This window comes from Ranitomeya variabilis, chromosome 3, assembly GCF_051348905.1.
Source record: "Ranitomeya variabilis isolate aRanVar5 chromosome 3, aRanVar5.hap1, whole genome shotgun sequence".
NCBI classification, from domain to species: Eukaryota; Metazoa; Chordata; class Amphibia; order Anura; family Dendrobatidae; genus Ranitomeya; species Ranitomeya variabilis.
In genome coordinates, this window is record NC_135234.1 from 361,351,457 (window position 1) to 361,367,364 (window position 15,908).

At 45.1% G+C, this 15,908-nt stretch overlaps 1 protein-coding gene across 1 annotated transcript in view; it reads right to left on the minus strand.

Annotated features, from left to right (window-relative positions):
- Positions 1–1,482: 1,482 nt before the first annotated feature.
- The window catches only part of LOC143817697 (uncharacterized), a 28,806-nt gene continuing 14,380 nt past the window's right edge, over positions 1,483–15,908 (minus strand). The window contains exon 2 of the mRNA XM_077299187.1: positions 1,483–1,965. The gene's annotated coding sequence lies outside the window, so the exon portion shown is untranslated. The remainder of the gene's footprint in view (positions 1,966–15,908) is intronic.

Below are 15,908 nucleotides of genomic sequence, written 5' to 3' on the forward strand. Positions count from 1 at the left end.
TATTTTACTTGTAACAAAATCGCTAAGGTCTTTTCCTTCAAAAATTAGGTTTTTCCCTTCCAACCGTTTCAGTTCCTTTTTCTTTGCAGGTTTCATTCTTAAATTTTCAAACATCTTATCCTTCTCAGCCTGACCGATACGTTCATCCAAAAATGCCAATCCTATGTTAGTTTCTGACAGATACCAAATGTGTCTCTTAGCCACTGTGAGGGCACTTTCTCTGACATCTTTATCTGGATAATATTGCAAAAGCTGTAGCATCTCCAAATCATTCTTTGGAGCCCATCGACTTACAACTGCCTCGTGCCAAAAACGGACATATATTAGACAGACAAAACGCGCTACTTTTCTTATTCCTTTAAATTTGGTATTACAAATATGCAATTGTTTAGTGAATAGCACAATTTTGAGTACATATATGGCCTTTGCCATCCACCTTGCTTCAGTCAGAGCCCCTGGAACCCTGAATTCGAAATCGTTTTTATCCCAACCTCCAAGATATAGAAGTGATAGTTGTAATAGCTCCTTGTAATCTTCTATTGGATGACTACCATCTTTCAAGACATTGTTGAGGTAGTCCACCACTTTCATGTGTTGTTCTTCTAGAAAACCTTGAATGGGATTTTCTTCATCTAGCATCGTGGAATAGGACTTCTTATCAACTGAATTCCACTGATTTTGGAACTTTCGGAAAATCTGGATGTCAGGACCACTTGATGGTATGTTACAACAGTTACCAAACACTCCTTTCAAGATTAATTCGTGGGTGTGGTGGCGGCAAGCCAACCACAACAATGGTCGCCCACATTCATTTTCAATTCTGATACATGCTCCTTGGATCATTCCTGTATTAGATGCAGTTGTATCGAAAGATATACCAATGATATGGTCACGTAGCGCGAATCGGTCCACCTCCTGAATAACAACTTCAGCTATTAGCTCACCAGTACCTTTCTGGGCAACAGGTACGCCAAGCAAATGCTCAAAATCTTTTCCAGTTACAAGAACAGCAACTCTATCTTCTAGAGATTTGACACTCCCACAGGCAACCGAGGGCAACAGTTTACTATCCCAATGTAAGTCTAAATGAGGAGGATTTTCAAACAGTGACTTTTTCATGTTCTCAGCCATTTGTCTTCTGTTAATTGCCTGGGCTCGGAAAACGGTAGATGGAGATATGGAAATGCATGAAACATCGTGACCAAGACTTTTTGCATTTGCAATAAATGAAGTACTTGCTTGTCGAATGGAGAGTTGTTCTCGATCCCATGTAGCCGTGAGTGTGTGATCAAGAGGTTTTAATCTACGACCTGAATAAGATTTTTTCACTGGTGGTGCAGAAAATTCGTCCTCTTCATGAATTGATGATGATGGAGATGAGACTGAGTGTTCCACTATAACTGTCTTGTGCATTTTGGCGATTTCTTTATAATGTTTCATCCTGTATGCCTCCTTTTTTTCTGTGTTTCTTTTCTTTATTTTAAGTTGTGAGGCAAGAACCTTATCTACACCACTCATTGATGAACTCATACGATCCTCTCTTTGTGACATAAGGAATGCTTTATCATCTTCTAGTACGCTATTCATGGACATCACATTTTGCCTGGCAATATCAAAGAGCTCAACAAGATCACCTTTCCAAATCTGCCGCTTCATATTTGCTTTGTCAGTGTTTCTTGATTTCTCTTTACCCAGATGTTGATATTCCTTGCATAACTTGTGTATACAAGTTTGGATATTCTCCTCTGTCATAACAGGGATACTTGCTTTCTTCCACACTTCCTGTAGTTTAATACTTGTGGATTTAGCAGCACACGAGAGTGTTTCTTTCATTTCTTTGTGATGGTAAATAAAAACTAAAAGCACTTGTTCCTTGGAAGGGAGTCGAGCTCCTAAAAATTCACCACCAGGCACCTGTTCAAGTAACCAAATTCCCTTTCTAGTACTCATTTTCAGTTTGACTACCTGCAAAACATAATAGAAACACAACATACACATTAATGTGATGTCGATGATACATTTTCATGAATTTCAGTACTTTCAGACAAAAAATGATCAAAGTGTGCAACCCCTAAATATTAATCGATTTCGCTAAAATTGTTTACATGGATTTTTTAGATGACTTAGACCAAGGATTCAAGCAAAGTCATGTGAAAATCATAACTTTGGAAAAATGAAACACCCTACTGCTCGCGTTACACTGACCGCCAGTAATTTGTCTGGGCTCCCCTTCTTTTATGGCGAAAAAGATATAGAATGTATATATATATATATATATATATATATATATATATATATAGTGTACACACTGCTCAAAAAAATAGAGGGAGCACTAACACTAAAATCCCACATCCTAGATATCACTGAATGAAATATATCAGTTGTAAATCTTTATTACATAATGGAATGTGCTGAGAACAATGAAACCTTAAAATTATCAACGTAAATCACAACTAATATCCCACGGAGGTCTGGAGTTGGAATGATGCTCAAAATCAAAGTGGAAAATGAAGTTGCAGGCTGATCCAACTTCAGTGGAAATGCCTCAAGACAAGGAAATTATGCTCAGTAGTGTGTGGCCTCCATGTACCTGTGTGGCCTCCCTACAACACCTGGGCATGCTCCTGATGAGGCAGCGGCTGGTCTCCTGACAGATCTCCTCTCAGACCTGGACTAAAGCATCCTACCAACTCCTGGACAGTCTATGGTGCTACTTGACGTTGGTGGATGGTGCGAGACATGATGTCCTAGATGTGTTCAATCAGATTCAGGTCTGGGGAACGGGCGGGCCAGTCTATAGCTTCAATGCCTTCATCTTGCAGGAACTGCTGACTCACTCCATCCATATGAGGTCTGGTACTGTCCTGCATTAGGAGGAACCCAGGACCAACCGCACAGCATATGGTCTCACAAGGGGTCTGAGGATCTCATCTCAGTACCTAATGGCAGTCAGCCTACCTCTAGTGAGCACATGGAGGGCTGTGAGACCCCCTAAAGTAATGCCACCCCACACCATTACTGACCCACTGCCAAAACGGTCATGCTAAAGGATGTTGCAGGCAGATCACTCTCCACGGCATCTCCAGACTCTGTCACGTCTGTCACATGTGCTCAGAAGAGCACAGGGCACCAGTGGCAAATTTGCCAATCCTGGTGTTCTGTGGCAAATGCCAAGCATCCTGCACGGTGTTGGGCTGTGAGCACAACCCCATCTGTGTTCGTCGGGCACTCAGACCATCCTCATGGAGTCTGTATCTAACCGTTTGTGTGGTCACATGCACATTTGTGGCTTGCTCGAGGTCATTTTGCAGGGCTCTGGCAGAGCTCCTGTTCCTCCTTGCACAAAGGTTGAGGTAGCGGTCCTGCTGCTGAGTTGTTGCCCTCCTATGGCCTCCTCCACATGTCCTGGTGTACTGGCCTGTCTAATGGTAGCGCCTCCAGCCTCTGGACAATACGCTGACAGACAGCAAACCTTCTTGCCACAGCTCACATTAATGTGCCATCCTGGATGAGCTGCACTACCTGAGCCACTTGTGTGGGTTGTAGAGACCGTCTCATGCTACCACGAGTGTGAAAGCACAACCAACATTCAAAAGTGACCAAAACATCAGCCAGAAAGCATTGGTACTGAGATGTGGTCTGTGGTCCCCACCTGCAGAACCACTCCTTTATTGAGTGTTTTGATAATTGCCAATAATTTCCATCTGTTTATTCCATTTGCATAACAGCATGCGAAAGTGATTGTCAAACAGTGTTGCTTCCTAAGTGGACAGTTGGATTTCACAGAAGTTTGATTTACTTGGAGTTAAGTTCTGCTGTTTAAGTGTTCCCTTTATTGTTTGTGCAATATATATATATATATATATATATATATATATAAATATATATATATATTCATATATATATATATATATATATATATATATATATATACACTCACCGGCCACTTTATTAGGTACACCTGTCCAACTTCTTGTTAACACTTAATTTCTAATCAGCCAATCACATGGCGGCAACTCAGTGCATTTAGGCATGTAGACATGGTCAAGACAATCTCCTGCAGTTCAAACCGAGCATCAGTATGGGGAAGAAAGGTGATTTGAGTGCCTTTGAACGTGGCATGGTTGTTGGTGCCAGAAGGGCTGGTCTGAGTATTTCAGAAACTGCTGATCTACTGGGATTTTCACGCACAACCATCTCTAGGGTTTACAGAGAATGGTCCGAAAAAGAAAAAAAATCCAGTGAGCGGCAGTTCTGTGGGCGGAAATGCCTTGTTGATGCCAGAGGTCAGAGGAGAATGGGCAGACTGGTTCGAGCTGATAGAAAGGCAACAGTGACTCAAATCGCCACCCGTTACAACCAAGGTAGGCCTAAGAGCATCTCTGAACGCACAGTGCGTCGAACTTTGAGGCAGATGGGCTACAGCAGCAGAAGACCACACCGGGTACCACTCCTTTCAGCTAAGAACAGGAAACTGAGGCTACAATTTGTACAAGCTCATCGAAATTGGACAGTAGAAGATTGGAAAAACGTTGCTTGGTCTGATGAGTCTCGATTTCTGCTGTGACATTCGGATGGTAGGGTCAGAATTTGGCGTAAACAACATGAAAGCATGGATCCATCCTGCCTTGTATGGAGCATCTTTGGGATGTGCAGCCGACAAATCTGCGGCAACTGTGTGATGCCATCATGTCAATATGGACCAAAATCTCTGAGGAATGCTTCCAGCACCTTGTTGAATCTATGCCACGAAGAATTGAGGCAGTTCTGAAGGCAAAAGGGGGTCCAACCCGTTACTAGCATGGTGTACCTAATAAAGTGGCCGGTGAGTGTATATATATATATATATATATATGTACATATACTAGATGGTAGCCCGATTCTAATGCATCGGGTATTCTAGAATATGTATGTAGTTTATTTATGAAGATTTTAGAATAATACATTGAATACACAGAATTCGGCCGCGACCAATTAGCGAAGCGTGGTTCAAATCCCGCGCCAATTCGCCGCCGGACTGCGTCTGTCGCTGATTGTTCGCAGCTGGCCATGTAGTATATAACACCCCACGTAGTAAATAGCACAGCCACGTAGTATATAGCACAGCCCACGGAGTGTATAACAGCCCACGTAGCATATAACACAGCTCACGTAGTATATAACAGCCCACTCACGCAGTATATAACACAGCCCACGTAGTGTATGACTGCGCCTGTCGCTGATTGTTCTCGGCCGGCCACGTAGTATATAGCACAGCCACATAGTATATAACAGCCCACATATTAAATAGCACAGCCATGTAGTATATTGCACAGCCACGTAGTATATAGCACATCCACTTAGTATATAGCACAGCCACGTAGTATATAGCACAGCCCACGGAGTATATAGCACAGCCACGAAGTATATAGCACAGCCACATAGTATATAGCACAGCCCATGGAGTGTATAACAGCCCACATAGCATATAACACATCCATGTAGTATATAACAGCCCACTCACGCAGTATATAACACAGGCCACGTAGTGTATAACACAGGCCATGTAATGTATAACACAGCCCACGTAGTGTACAACATAGCCCACGTAGTATATGGCACAGCCATGTAGTATATTGCACAGCCCATGTAGTATATTGCACAGCCCACGTAGTATATTGCACAGCCCACATAGTATATTGCACAGTCCACATAGTATATTGCACAGGCCACGTAGTACATTGCACAGCCCTCGTAGTACATTGCACAGCCCATGTAGTATATTGCACAGCCCACGTAGTATATAGCACAGCCCATGCAGTATATTGCACAGCCCATGCAGTATATAGCACAGCCCATGTAGTATATAGCACAGCCCACGCAGTATATTGCACAGCCCACGCAGTATATAGCACAGCCCACGTAGTATATTGCATAGCCCACGTAGTAAATTGCCCAGCCCATGTAGTATATTGCACAGCCACATAGTATATTGCACAGCCCTCATACATGCCCCCATTCCCCTGTACTGTTTCCTCATACATGCCCCCATGCCCCTCATTCCCCCGTACTGTTTCCTCATACATGCCCCCCATTCCCTGTACTGTTAAACTCATACATGCCCCCCCATTTCCCACTTTGCTCTTCATTTTGTGTCCTCAAATCTCTCCATACATTAAATCCCCCATCCCCACACCAAATCTCCCCACACACAATAAATAACCCCATCTCCACTCCAAATCTCACTGTCAGGGAGAGACTAGGTGAGCGAGAGCTAATAACCCGGGCTCCTGCAATTTCCCTAAGACTAGGGAAAATCCTGACTGACCCTCTACCTGAAGTTTACACTGATGGTGTGCATGTTCAGGCCTTGAACCTCACCCTAACTCCTGAACTCAGCCCTAGGCTGAAACCTCCACCCACCACCCAGTGAAGAGGTAATACTTAAATACCCACAGTTAGCACAGACAAGGATAAAGGAAAATATACACCACGCTGCAGACACTCAGGAATACACTATAAATGTGCAGGGCAAAATAAACACAAATATAGGAAGGAGTAAATAAGACGAAGGAATATACACCACCAGCAACGAATCTCCAACCACCAGCTCTCCACTCCAGACCGAGATAACAACGCAAGACAGAAGCTATAATCGGCGACGCCCAATGATCAGGAGAACTATTTAAAGGCCATGGAAATGGCCCAACTTCCAATCCGAGGTTCAGGTAAATCAACCCCGGAACAGGTAGACAAAATCTAGCAGACACCAATGAGTAAATAGTGGTCAAAGGCGGAATTACCGCTGTCTGTCGGACGACCTGGTCTGAACAACATCCGACATGACAGTACCCCGCCTTCTACGAGGGACCCCAGGGCCCTCACGGCTTGTCCGGATGACGGCGGTGAAACAACCTGACCAGCCGGTCAGCATGAACGTCCGAGGCTGGTACCCAGGACCTCTCCTCAGGCCCATAACCACGCCAGTGTACCAAGTACTGTAAAGTGCAGTACTGTAAAGTGCAACGCACTACACGAGAGTCAACCACCTTGGAGACTTCAAACTCTAAATTACCATCCACCAAGACTACAGGTGGCATAGGCGCCGCGTCCACAGAACCCACCCCCTTCTTTAGAAGAGACCTGTGGAACACGTTGTGTATCTTATACACCGAAGGGAGCTCCAAACGGTACGCAACTGGGTTAATGACGGCGGTGACCCTAAATGGACCAATAAACCGTGGACCCAATTTAAGGGACGGTATCTTGAGTCTTATGTTTTTTGTGGATAACCACACCCAGTCATCCACACTCAGGTCCGGACCTGGCACACGCCTACTGTCAGCCACACGTTTGTACCTAGCACCCACACTCAACAGGTGCTGTTTAACTCTCCTCCAGACTGATGACAATTGTGTTCCTAACTGGTCCTCCTCCGGAACGCCGGAAGAGCCCCTCTGACTCAAGGTACAAAATTGAGGATGTAGCCCGTAAACACAAAAAAACGGAGACTCCCCAGACGACTCCGGGCGGTGATTATTGATGGCAAACTCAGCCAAAGGAAGAAAGGTAGACCACTCCTCCTGGTTATCAGAGACAAAGCAGCGTAAGTACTGTTCCAAATTTTGGTTCATACGCTCAGTCTGACCATTTGACTGAGGATGAAACGCCGAAGAATGAGATAACTTGATTCCCAGCCGTGAGCAAAACGCTTTCCAAAATTTTGCCACAAACTGAGACCCCCTATCAGACACGATTGTTGTGAATTTACCTTTTGGCTCCCTCTAGTGGCTACTAGTGATTTGACTCTGGGTATGTCTGTCATCCCTTGTATGCTCACCTGGGTCGTTAGGTCAGGGGTGTTGCTATATAAGCTCCCTGGACCTTCAGTTCAATGCCTGGCAACGTTGATATCAGAGCTAATCTGTAGTGCTCTTGTCTTCTGATCCTGGTTCCTGTTTGATTAAGCTAAGTCTGCTTTTTTGCTTTTTGCTATTTGTTTTTGTTTGCATTTTTGTCCAGCTTGTATATAATCTGTATCCTGACCTTGCTGGAAGCTCTAGGGTGGCTGGTGTTCTCCCCCCGGGCCGTTAGACGGTTCGGGGGTTCTTGAATCTCCAGCGTGGATTTTTGATAGGGTTTTTGTTGACCATATAAGTTATCTTACTACATTCTGCTATTAGTAAGTGGGCCTCTCTTTGCTAAACCTAGTTCATCTCTGTGTTTGTCATTTCCTCTTACCTCACCGTTATTATTTGTGGGGGGCTTGTATCCTACTTTTGGGGTCTTTTCTCTGGAGGCAAGAGAGGTCTTTGTTTTCCTCTTCTAGGGGTAGTTAGCTCTCCGGCTGGCGCGAGACATCTAGCGACCAACGTAGGCATGTTTCCCGGCTACTTCTAGTGTTGGTGTTAGGAGTAGATATATGGTCAACCCAGTTACCACTGCCCTATGAGCTGGATTTTTGTACTTCGCAGACTTGCTGATTTCTCTGAGACCCTCGCCATTGGGGTCATAACAGTTTGCCAGGCCAGTATTAAATGTTAAATGCATTGCAGAAGCGGGATTATAAGAAAGAAAGTTCTGAGTTTTTTTTTTTTCTCTCTCTCATTTTTTTTTCTTTTCCCCTTTACCTCTGAGTGGCTTGTGATTGCTGCAGACATGAATGTCCAGACCTTGATTACAAGTGTGGACCAGCTTGCTGCTCGTGTGCAGGGCATACAAGATTATGTTACCAGAAATCCTATGTCAGAACCTAAGATACCGATTCCTGAACTGTTTTCCGGAGACCGATTTAAGTTTAGAAATTTCAGGAATAATTGTAAATTGTTTTTGTCCCTGAGACCCTGTTCCTCTGGAGACTCCGCTCAGCAAGCGAAAATTGTTATTTCTTTTTTACGGGGCGACCCTCAGGATTGGGCTTTCTCGCTGGCGCCAGGAGATCCGGCATTGGCTGATATTGATGCGTTTTTTCTGGCGCTCGGTTTGCTTTATGAGGAACCCAATCTTGAGATTCAGGCAGAAAAAGCCTTGCTGGCTATGTCTCAGGGCCAGGACGAGGCTGAAGTGTATTGCCAAAAATTTCGGAAATGGTCCGTGCTGACCCAGTGGAACGAGTGTGCATTGGCTGCAAATTTTAGAAATGGCCTTTCTGAAGCCATTAAGAATGTGATGGTGGGTTTTCCCATTCCCACAGGTCTGAATGATTCCATGGCCCTGGCAATTCAAATTGACCGGCGGTTGCGGGAGCGCAAAGCCGCAAATTCCCTCATGGTGTTATCTGAACAGGCACCTGATTTAATGCAATGTGATAGAATCCTGACTAGAAATGAGCGGAAAATTCATAGACGCCAGAATGGCTTGTGTTACTACTGTGGTGATTCTACACATGTTATCTCAGCATGCTCTAAGCGTCTTACTAAGGTTGTTAGTCATGTCGTCATTGGTAATTTGCAACCTAAGTTTATTCTATCTGTGACTTTGATTTGCTCACTGTCATCGTATCCTGTCATGGCGTTTGTAGATTCAGGTGCTGCCCTGAGTCTTATGGATCTGTCATTTGCCAAGCGCTGCGGTTTTGTTCTTGAGCCATTAGAAAATCCTATCCCTCTTAGGGGTATTGATGCTACGCCATTGGCAGAAAATAAACCGCAGTTTTGGACACAGATTACCATGTGCATGACTCCTGAACATCGGGAGGTGATACGTTTTCTTGTTTTGCATAAAATGCATGATTTGGTTGTTTTGGGTTTGCCATGGTTACAGACCCATAATCCAGTCTTGGACTGGAAGGCAATGTCAGTGTCAAGTTGGGGCTGTCATGGAATTCATGGAGATTCCCTGCCCGTGTCTATTGCTACTTCTACGCCTTCGGAAGTTCCGGCGTATTTGTCTGATTATCAGGATGTCTTCAGCGAGTCTAGGTCAAGTGCATTGCCTCCTCATAGGGAATGTGACTGTGCAATAGATTTGATTCCAGGCAGTAAGTTTCCTAAGGGAAGACTGTTTAATCTGTCGGTACCTGAACATACCGCGATGCGTTCATATATCAAGGAGTCTCTGGAGAAGGGGCATATCCGTCCTTCTTCTTCCCCTCTTGGTGCGGGATTCTTTTTTGTGGCCAAAAAGGACGGATCTTTGAGGCCTTGTATTGACTATCGGCTTTTAAATAAGATCACTGTCAAATTTCAGTATCCTTTGCCGCTGTTGTCAGACTTGTTTGCCCGGATTAAAGGTGCCAAGTGGTTCACCAAGATAGACCTTCGTGGTGCGTACAACCTTGTGCGCATTAAGCAAGGAGATGAATGGAAAACCGCATTCAATACGCCCGAAGGTCATTTTGAGTACTTGGTGATGCCATTTGGGCTCTCTAATGCACCTTCAGTTTTTCAGTCCTTTATGCATGACATTTTCCGGAAGTATCTGGATAAATTTTTGATCGTTTATCTGGATGATATTCTGGTTTTTTCTGATGATTGGGACTCGCATGTGGAGCAGGTCAGGATGGTTTTTAAGACTTTGCGTGAAAATTCTTTGTTTGTTAAAGGCTCAAAAAGTGTCTCTTTGGTGTACAGAAGGTTCCCTTTTTAGGGTTCATTTTTTCCCCTTCTGCTGTGGAGATGGACCCAGTCAAGGTCCGAGCTATTCATGATTGGACTCAACCCTCGTCAGTTAAGAGTCTTCAGAAGTTCTTGGGTTTTGCTAACTTCTACCGTCGTTTTATCGCTAATTTTTCTAGCGTTGTTAAACCGTTGACGGATATGACCAAGAAAGGCTCTGATGTGGCTAACTGGGCTCCTGCTGCCGTGGAGGCTTTCCAGGAGTTGAAACGCCGGTTTACTTCGGCGCCTGTTTTGTGCCAGCCTAACATCTCACTTCCCTTTCAAGTTGAGGTGGATGCTTCGGAGATTGGGGCAGGGGCCGTTTTGTCGCAGAGAGGCCCTGGTTGCTCTACTATGAGACCTTGTGCCTTTTTCTCTAGGAAGTTTTCGCCGGCAGAGCGAAATTATGATGTGGGCAATCGGGAGGTGTTGGCCATGAAGTGGGCATTTGAGGAGTGGCGTCATTGGCTCGAGGGTGCTAAGCATCGTGTGGTGGTCTTGACTGATCACAAAAATCTGATGTATCTCGAGTCTGCTAAACGCCTGAATCCTAGACAGGCCCGCTGGTCATTGTTTTTCTCCCGTTTTGACTTTGTGGTCTCGTATTTACCAGGTTCTAAGAATGTGAAGGCCGATGCTCTGTCTAGGAGCTTTGTGCCTGATGCTCCTGGAGTCGCTGAACCTGTGGGTATTCTTAAGGAAGGAGTTATCTTGTCAGCTATTTCTCCAGATCTGCGACGTGTGTTGCAGAGATTTCAGGCTGGTAGGCCTGACTCTTGTCCACCTGACAGATTGTTTGTGCCTGCTAAATGGACCAGCAGAGTCATTTCCGAGGTTCATTCCTCAGTGTTGGCAGGGCACCCGGGAATTTTTGGCACCAGAGATCTGGTGGCCAGGTCCTTTTGGTGGCCTTCCTTGTCAAGGGATGTGTGGTCATTTGTGCAGTCCTGTGGTACTTGTGCTCGAGCTAAGCCTTGCTGTTCTCGTGCCAGCGGGTTGCTCTTGCCCTTGCCTGTCCCGAAGAGACCTTGGACACACATCTCTATGGATTTCATTTCGGATCTTCCGGTGTCTCAGGGCATGTCTGTCATCTGGGTGATATGTGATCGTTTCTCCAAGATGGTCCATCTGGTTCCTTTGCCTAAGCTGCCTTCCTCTTCTGATCTGGTTCCTGTGTTCTTCCAGAACGTGGTTCGTTTGCACGGCATTCCTGAGAATATTGTGTCGGACAGAGGATCCCAGTTTGTTTCCAGGTTCTGGCGATCCTTTTGTGGTAGGATGGGCATTGAATTGTCGTTTTCGTCCGCTTTTCATCCACAGACTAACGGACAAACGGAACGAACTAATCAGACTCTGGAGGCGTATTTGAGGTGTTTTGTCTCTTCTGATCAGGATGATTGGGTGACCTTCTTGCCGTTGGCTGAATTTGCCCTTAATAATCGGGCTAGTTCTGCCACCTTGGTTTCGCCATTTTTCTGCAACTCTGGTTTCCATCCTCGTTTTTCCTCGGGACATGTGGAGCCTTCTGACTGTCCTGGGGTGGATTCTGTGGTGGATAGGTTGCAGCGGATCTGGAATCATGTGGTGGACAACTTGAAGTTGTCACAGGAGAAGGCTCAGCGTTTTGCCAACCGCCACCGCGGTGTGGGTCCCCGACTTCGCGTTGGGGATTTGGTATGGCTGTCTTCTCGATTTGTTCCTATGAAGGTCTCCTCTCCCAAATTTAAGCCTCGATTCATTGGTCCTTACAAGATATTGGAAATCCTTAATCCTGTATCCTTTCGCCTGGATCTTCCGGTGTCGTTTGCCATTCACAACGTATTTCATAGGTCCTTGTTGCGGCGGTACGTTGTGCCTGTGGTTCCTTCTGCTGAGCCTCCTGCTCCGGTGTTGGTTGAGGGCGAGTTGGAGTACGTGGTGGAGAAGATCTTAGATTCTCGTCTCTCCAGGCGGAGGCTTCAGTACCTGGTCAAGTGGAAGGGCTATGGTCAGGAGGATAATTCCTGGGTGGTCGCCTCTGATGTGCATGCGGCCGATTTAGTTTGTGCCTTTCACGCCGCTCATCCTGATCGCCCTGGTGGTCTTGGTGAGGGTTCGGTGACCCCTCACTAAGGGGGGGGTACTGTTGTGAATTCACCATTTGGCTCCCTCTAGTGGCTACTAGTGATTTGACTCTGGGTATGTCTGTCATCCCTTGTATGCTCACCTGGGTCGTTAGGTCAGGGGTGTTGCTATATAAGCTCCCTGGACCTTCAGTTCAATGCCTGGCAACGTTGATATCAGAGCTAATCTGTAGTGCTCTTGTCTTCTGATCCTGGTTCCTGTTTGATTAAGCTAAGTCTGCTTTTTTGCTTTTTGCTATTTGTTTTTGTTTGCATTTTTGTCCAGCTTGTATATAATCTGTATCCTGACCTTGCTGGAAGCTCTAGGGTGGCTGGTGTTCTCCCCCCGGGCCATTAGACGGTTCGGGGGTTCTTGAATCTCCAGCGTGGATTTTTGATAGGGTTTTTGTTGACCATATAAGTTATCTTACTACATTCTGCTATTAGTAAGTGGGCCTCTCTTTGCTAAACCTAGTTCATCTCTGTGTTTGTCATTTCCTCTTACCTCACCGTTATTATTTGTGGGGGGCTTGTATCCTACTTTTGGGGTCTTTTCTCTGGAGGCAAGAGAGGTCTTTGTTTTCCTCTTCTAGGGGTAGTTAGCTCTCCGGCTGGCGCGAGACATCTAGCGACCAATGTAGGCATGTTCCCTGGCTACTTCTAGTGTTGGTGTTAGGAGTAGATATATGGTCAACCCAGTTACCACTGCCCTATGAGCTGGATTTTTGTACTTCGCAGACTTGCTGATTTCTCTGAGACCCTCGCCATTGGGGTCATAACACACGATGTCAGACGGAACCCCATGAAGTCTGACCACCTCCTGCACAAATACCTGAGCCAGAGTCTTAGCGTTAGGCAACGCAGGCAAAGACGCAAAGTGCGACATTTTAGAAAAACGATCAACAATCACCAAGATGACCGTGTTTCCAGCTGATGAGGGCAATTCAGTGATGAAATCCATGGAGATTTCCGTCCATGGCTTACTACACTATGTTCCAAATTATTATGCAAATGACATTTTTCTCTGATTTTCCTAAATGGTTGGTGCAAATGACAATCAGTCTAATAAAAGTCATCACCCGTTAGAGGACACATCGAATTTTATTGAAGAAACCTCCCAATGATAACAGTATAATCTCTAAAATGAATAAAACTCAAAATGCACTTTCCAAATTATTAGGCACAGTAGAATTTCTAAACATTTGATCTGTTTTAAAGAACTGAAAATGCTCATTTGTGGAATTTGCAGCATTAGGAGGTCACATTCACTGAACAAAAAGCTATTTAACTCCAAAACATCCTAAAAGGCCAAGTTACATGTTAACATAGAATCTTTCTTTGATGTCACCTTCACCATTCTTCATCCATTGAACTTGTGAGTTTTTGGAGAGTTTCTGCTTGTATTTCTTTGCATGAAGTCAGAATAGCCTCCCAGAGCTGCTGTTTTGATGTGAACTGCCTCCCACCCTCATAGATCTTTTGCTTGATGATAATCCAAAGGTTCTCGATAAGGTTGAGGTCAGGGGAAGATGGAGATGGTGGCCACACCATGAGTTTATCTCCCTTTATGCCCATAGCAGCCAATGACTCAGATGTATTCTTTGCAGCATGACAGCATGAGATAGTGCATTGTCATGCATGAAGATGCTTCTGCTCCTGAAGGCATGTTTCTGCTTTTTATACCATGGAAGAAAGTTGTCAGTCAGAAACTCTATACACTTTGCAGAGGTCATTTTCACACCTTCAGGAACCTTAAAGGGCCCTACCAGCTGTTCTGGACCAAAACATGACTCCTCAACCTCCTTGCTGACGTCGCAGCCTTGTTGGGACATGGTGGCCATCCACCAACCATCCACTACTCCTTCCATCTGGACCATCCAGGGTTGCTCGACACTCATCAGTAAACAAGACTGCTTGAAAAATAGTCTTCATGTATGTCTGGTCACACTACAACCATTTCTGCTTGTGATCACTGTTTAGGGGTGGCCGAATAGTAGGTTTAAGCACCAAATCAAGCCTTTAAAGGATCCTACACCTTGAGGTTTGAGGGACTCCAGAGGCACCAGCAACTTCAAATAACTTTTTGCTGCTTTGTAATGGTATTTTGGCAGCTTCTCACTTAATTCAATGAATTTGTCTGGCAGAAACCTTCCTCAATATGCCTTTATCTGCATGAACTCTGTTTCAGTCATAAATCTCTTCATAGTATGATGATCACTCCTAAGTTTTCGTGAAATATCTAATGTTTTCATATCTTGTCCAAGGCATTGCACTATTTAACACTTTTCAGCAGCAGAGAGATCCTTTTTATTTCCCATATTGCTTGAAACCTGTGACCTGCTTAATAATGTGGAACATCATTTTTAAGCAGTTTTCCTTTAATTAGAATCACCTGGAAAACTAATTATCACATGTATTTAAGATTGATTTCAGTGATCCATTGAGCCCTGAGACACAATACCATCCATGAGTTTATTTGAAAAACAAAACGATTAAATCTTTATGACACTTAAATCCAATTTGCATAATAATTTGGAACACAGTGTAGGTACCTCAAGAGGAAGTAGTTTGCCAACCGGACGGGAGTGGGGCGTCTTAGCCCTAGCGCACGTGGTACAAGCTGACACGTATGAGACAACGTCCTGTCGGATCTTGGGCCACCAAAACCGACGTGACACCAACTCCAAGGTACCTCTAACCCCTGGGTGACCAGCCAGGACGGCATCATGATGCTCCACCAAAACCTTTAGGCGGAGATGAAGCGGAACAAAAGATTTGTTGACGGGAAGCTCAGATGGTACCTCCTCCTGAGCCTCGGCAATCTCAGCCTCAACCTCGGTAGTGAGAGCCGAAACCACAACACCCTTTTGGAGGATGGGTACTGGATCCTCCCGAGGTTCTCCCCCCGGAAAACACCTGGACAGAGCATCCGCCGTGTTTTTAGACCCCGGTCTGTAAGTGACCACAAAATTGAACCGCGTGAAAAACAATGCCCAGCGAGCCTGCCTGGGGGACAGGCGCTTGGCTGACTCCAAATACAGCAGATTCTTATTATCGGTAATAACAGTTACCTGATGGACCGACCCCTCCAAGAAGTGTCGCCATTCCTCAAAGGCCAACTTAAGTGCCAACAACTTCCTGTTGCCGATATCGTAGTTACGTTCGGCGGACGACAGTTTCTTGGAGAAATAGGCGCACGGATGTAAACCACTCAAAGATGAGCCTTGAG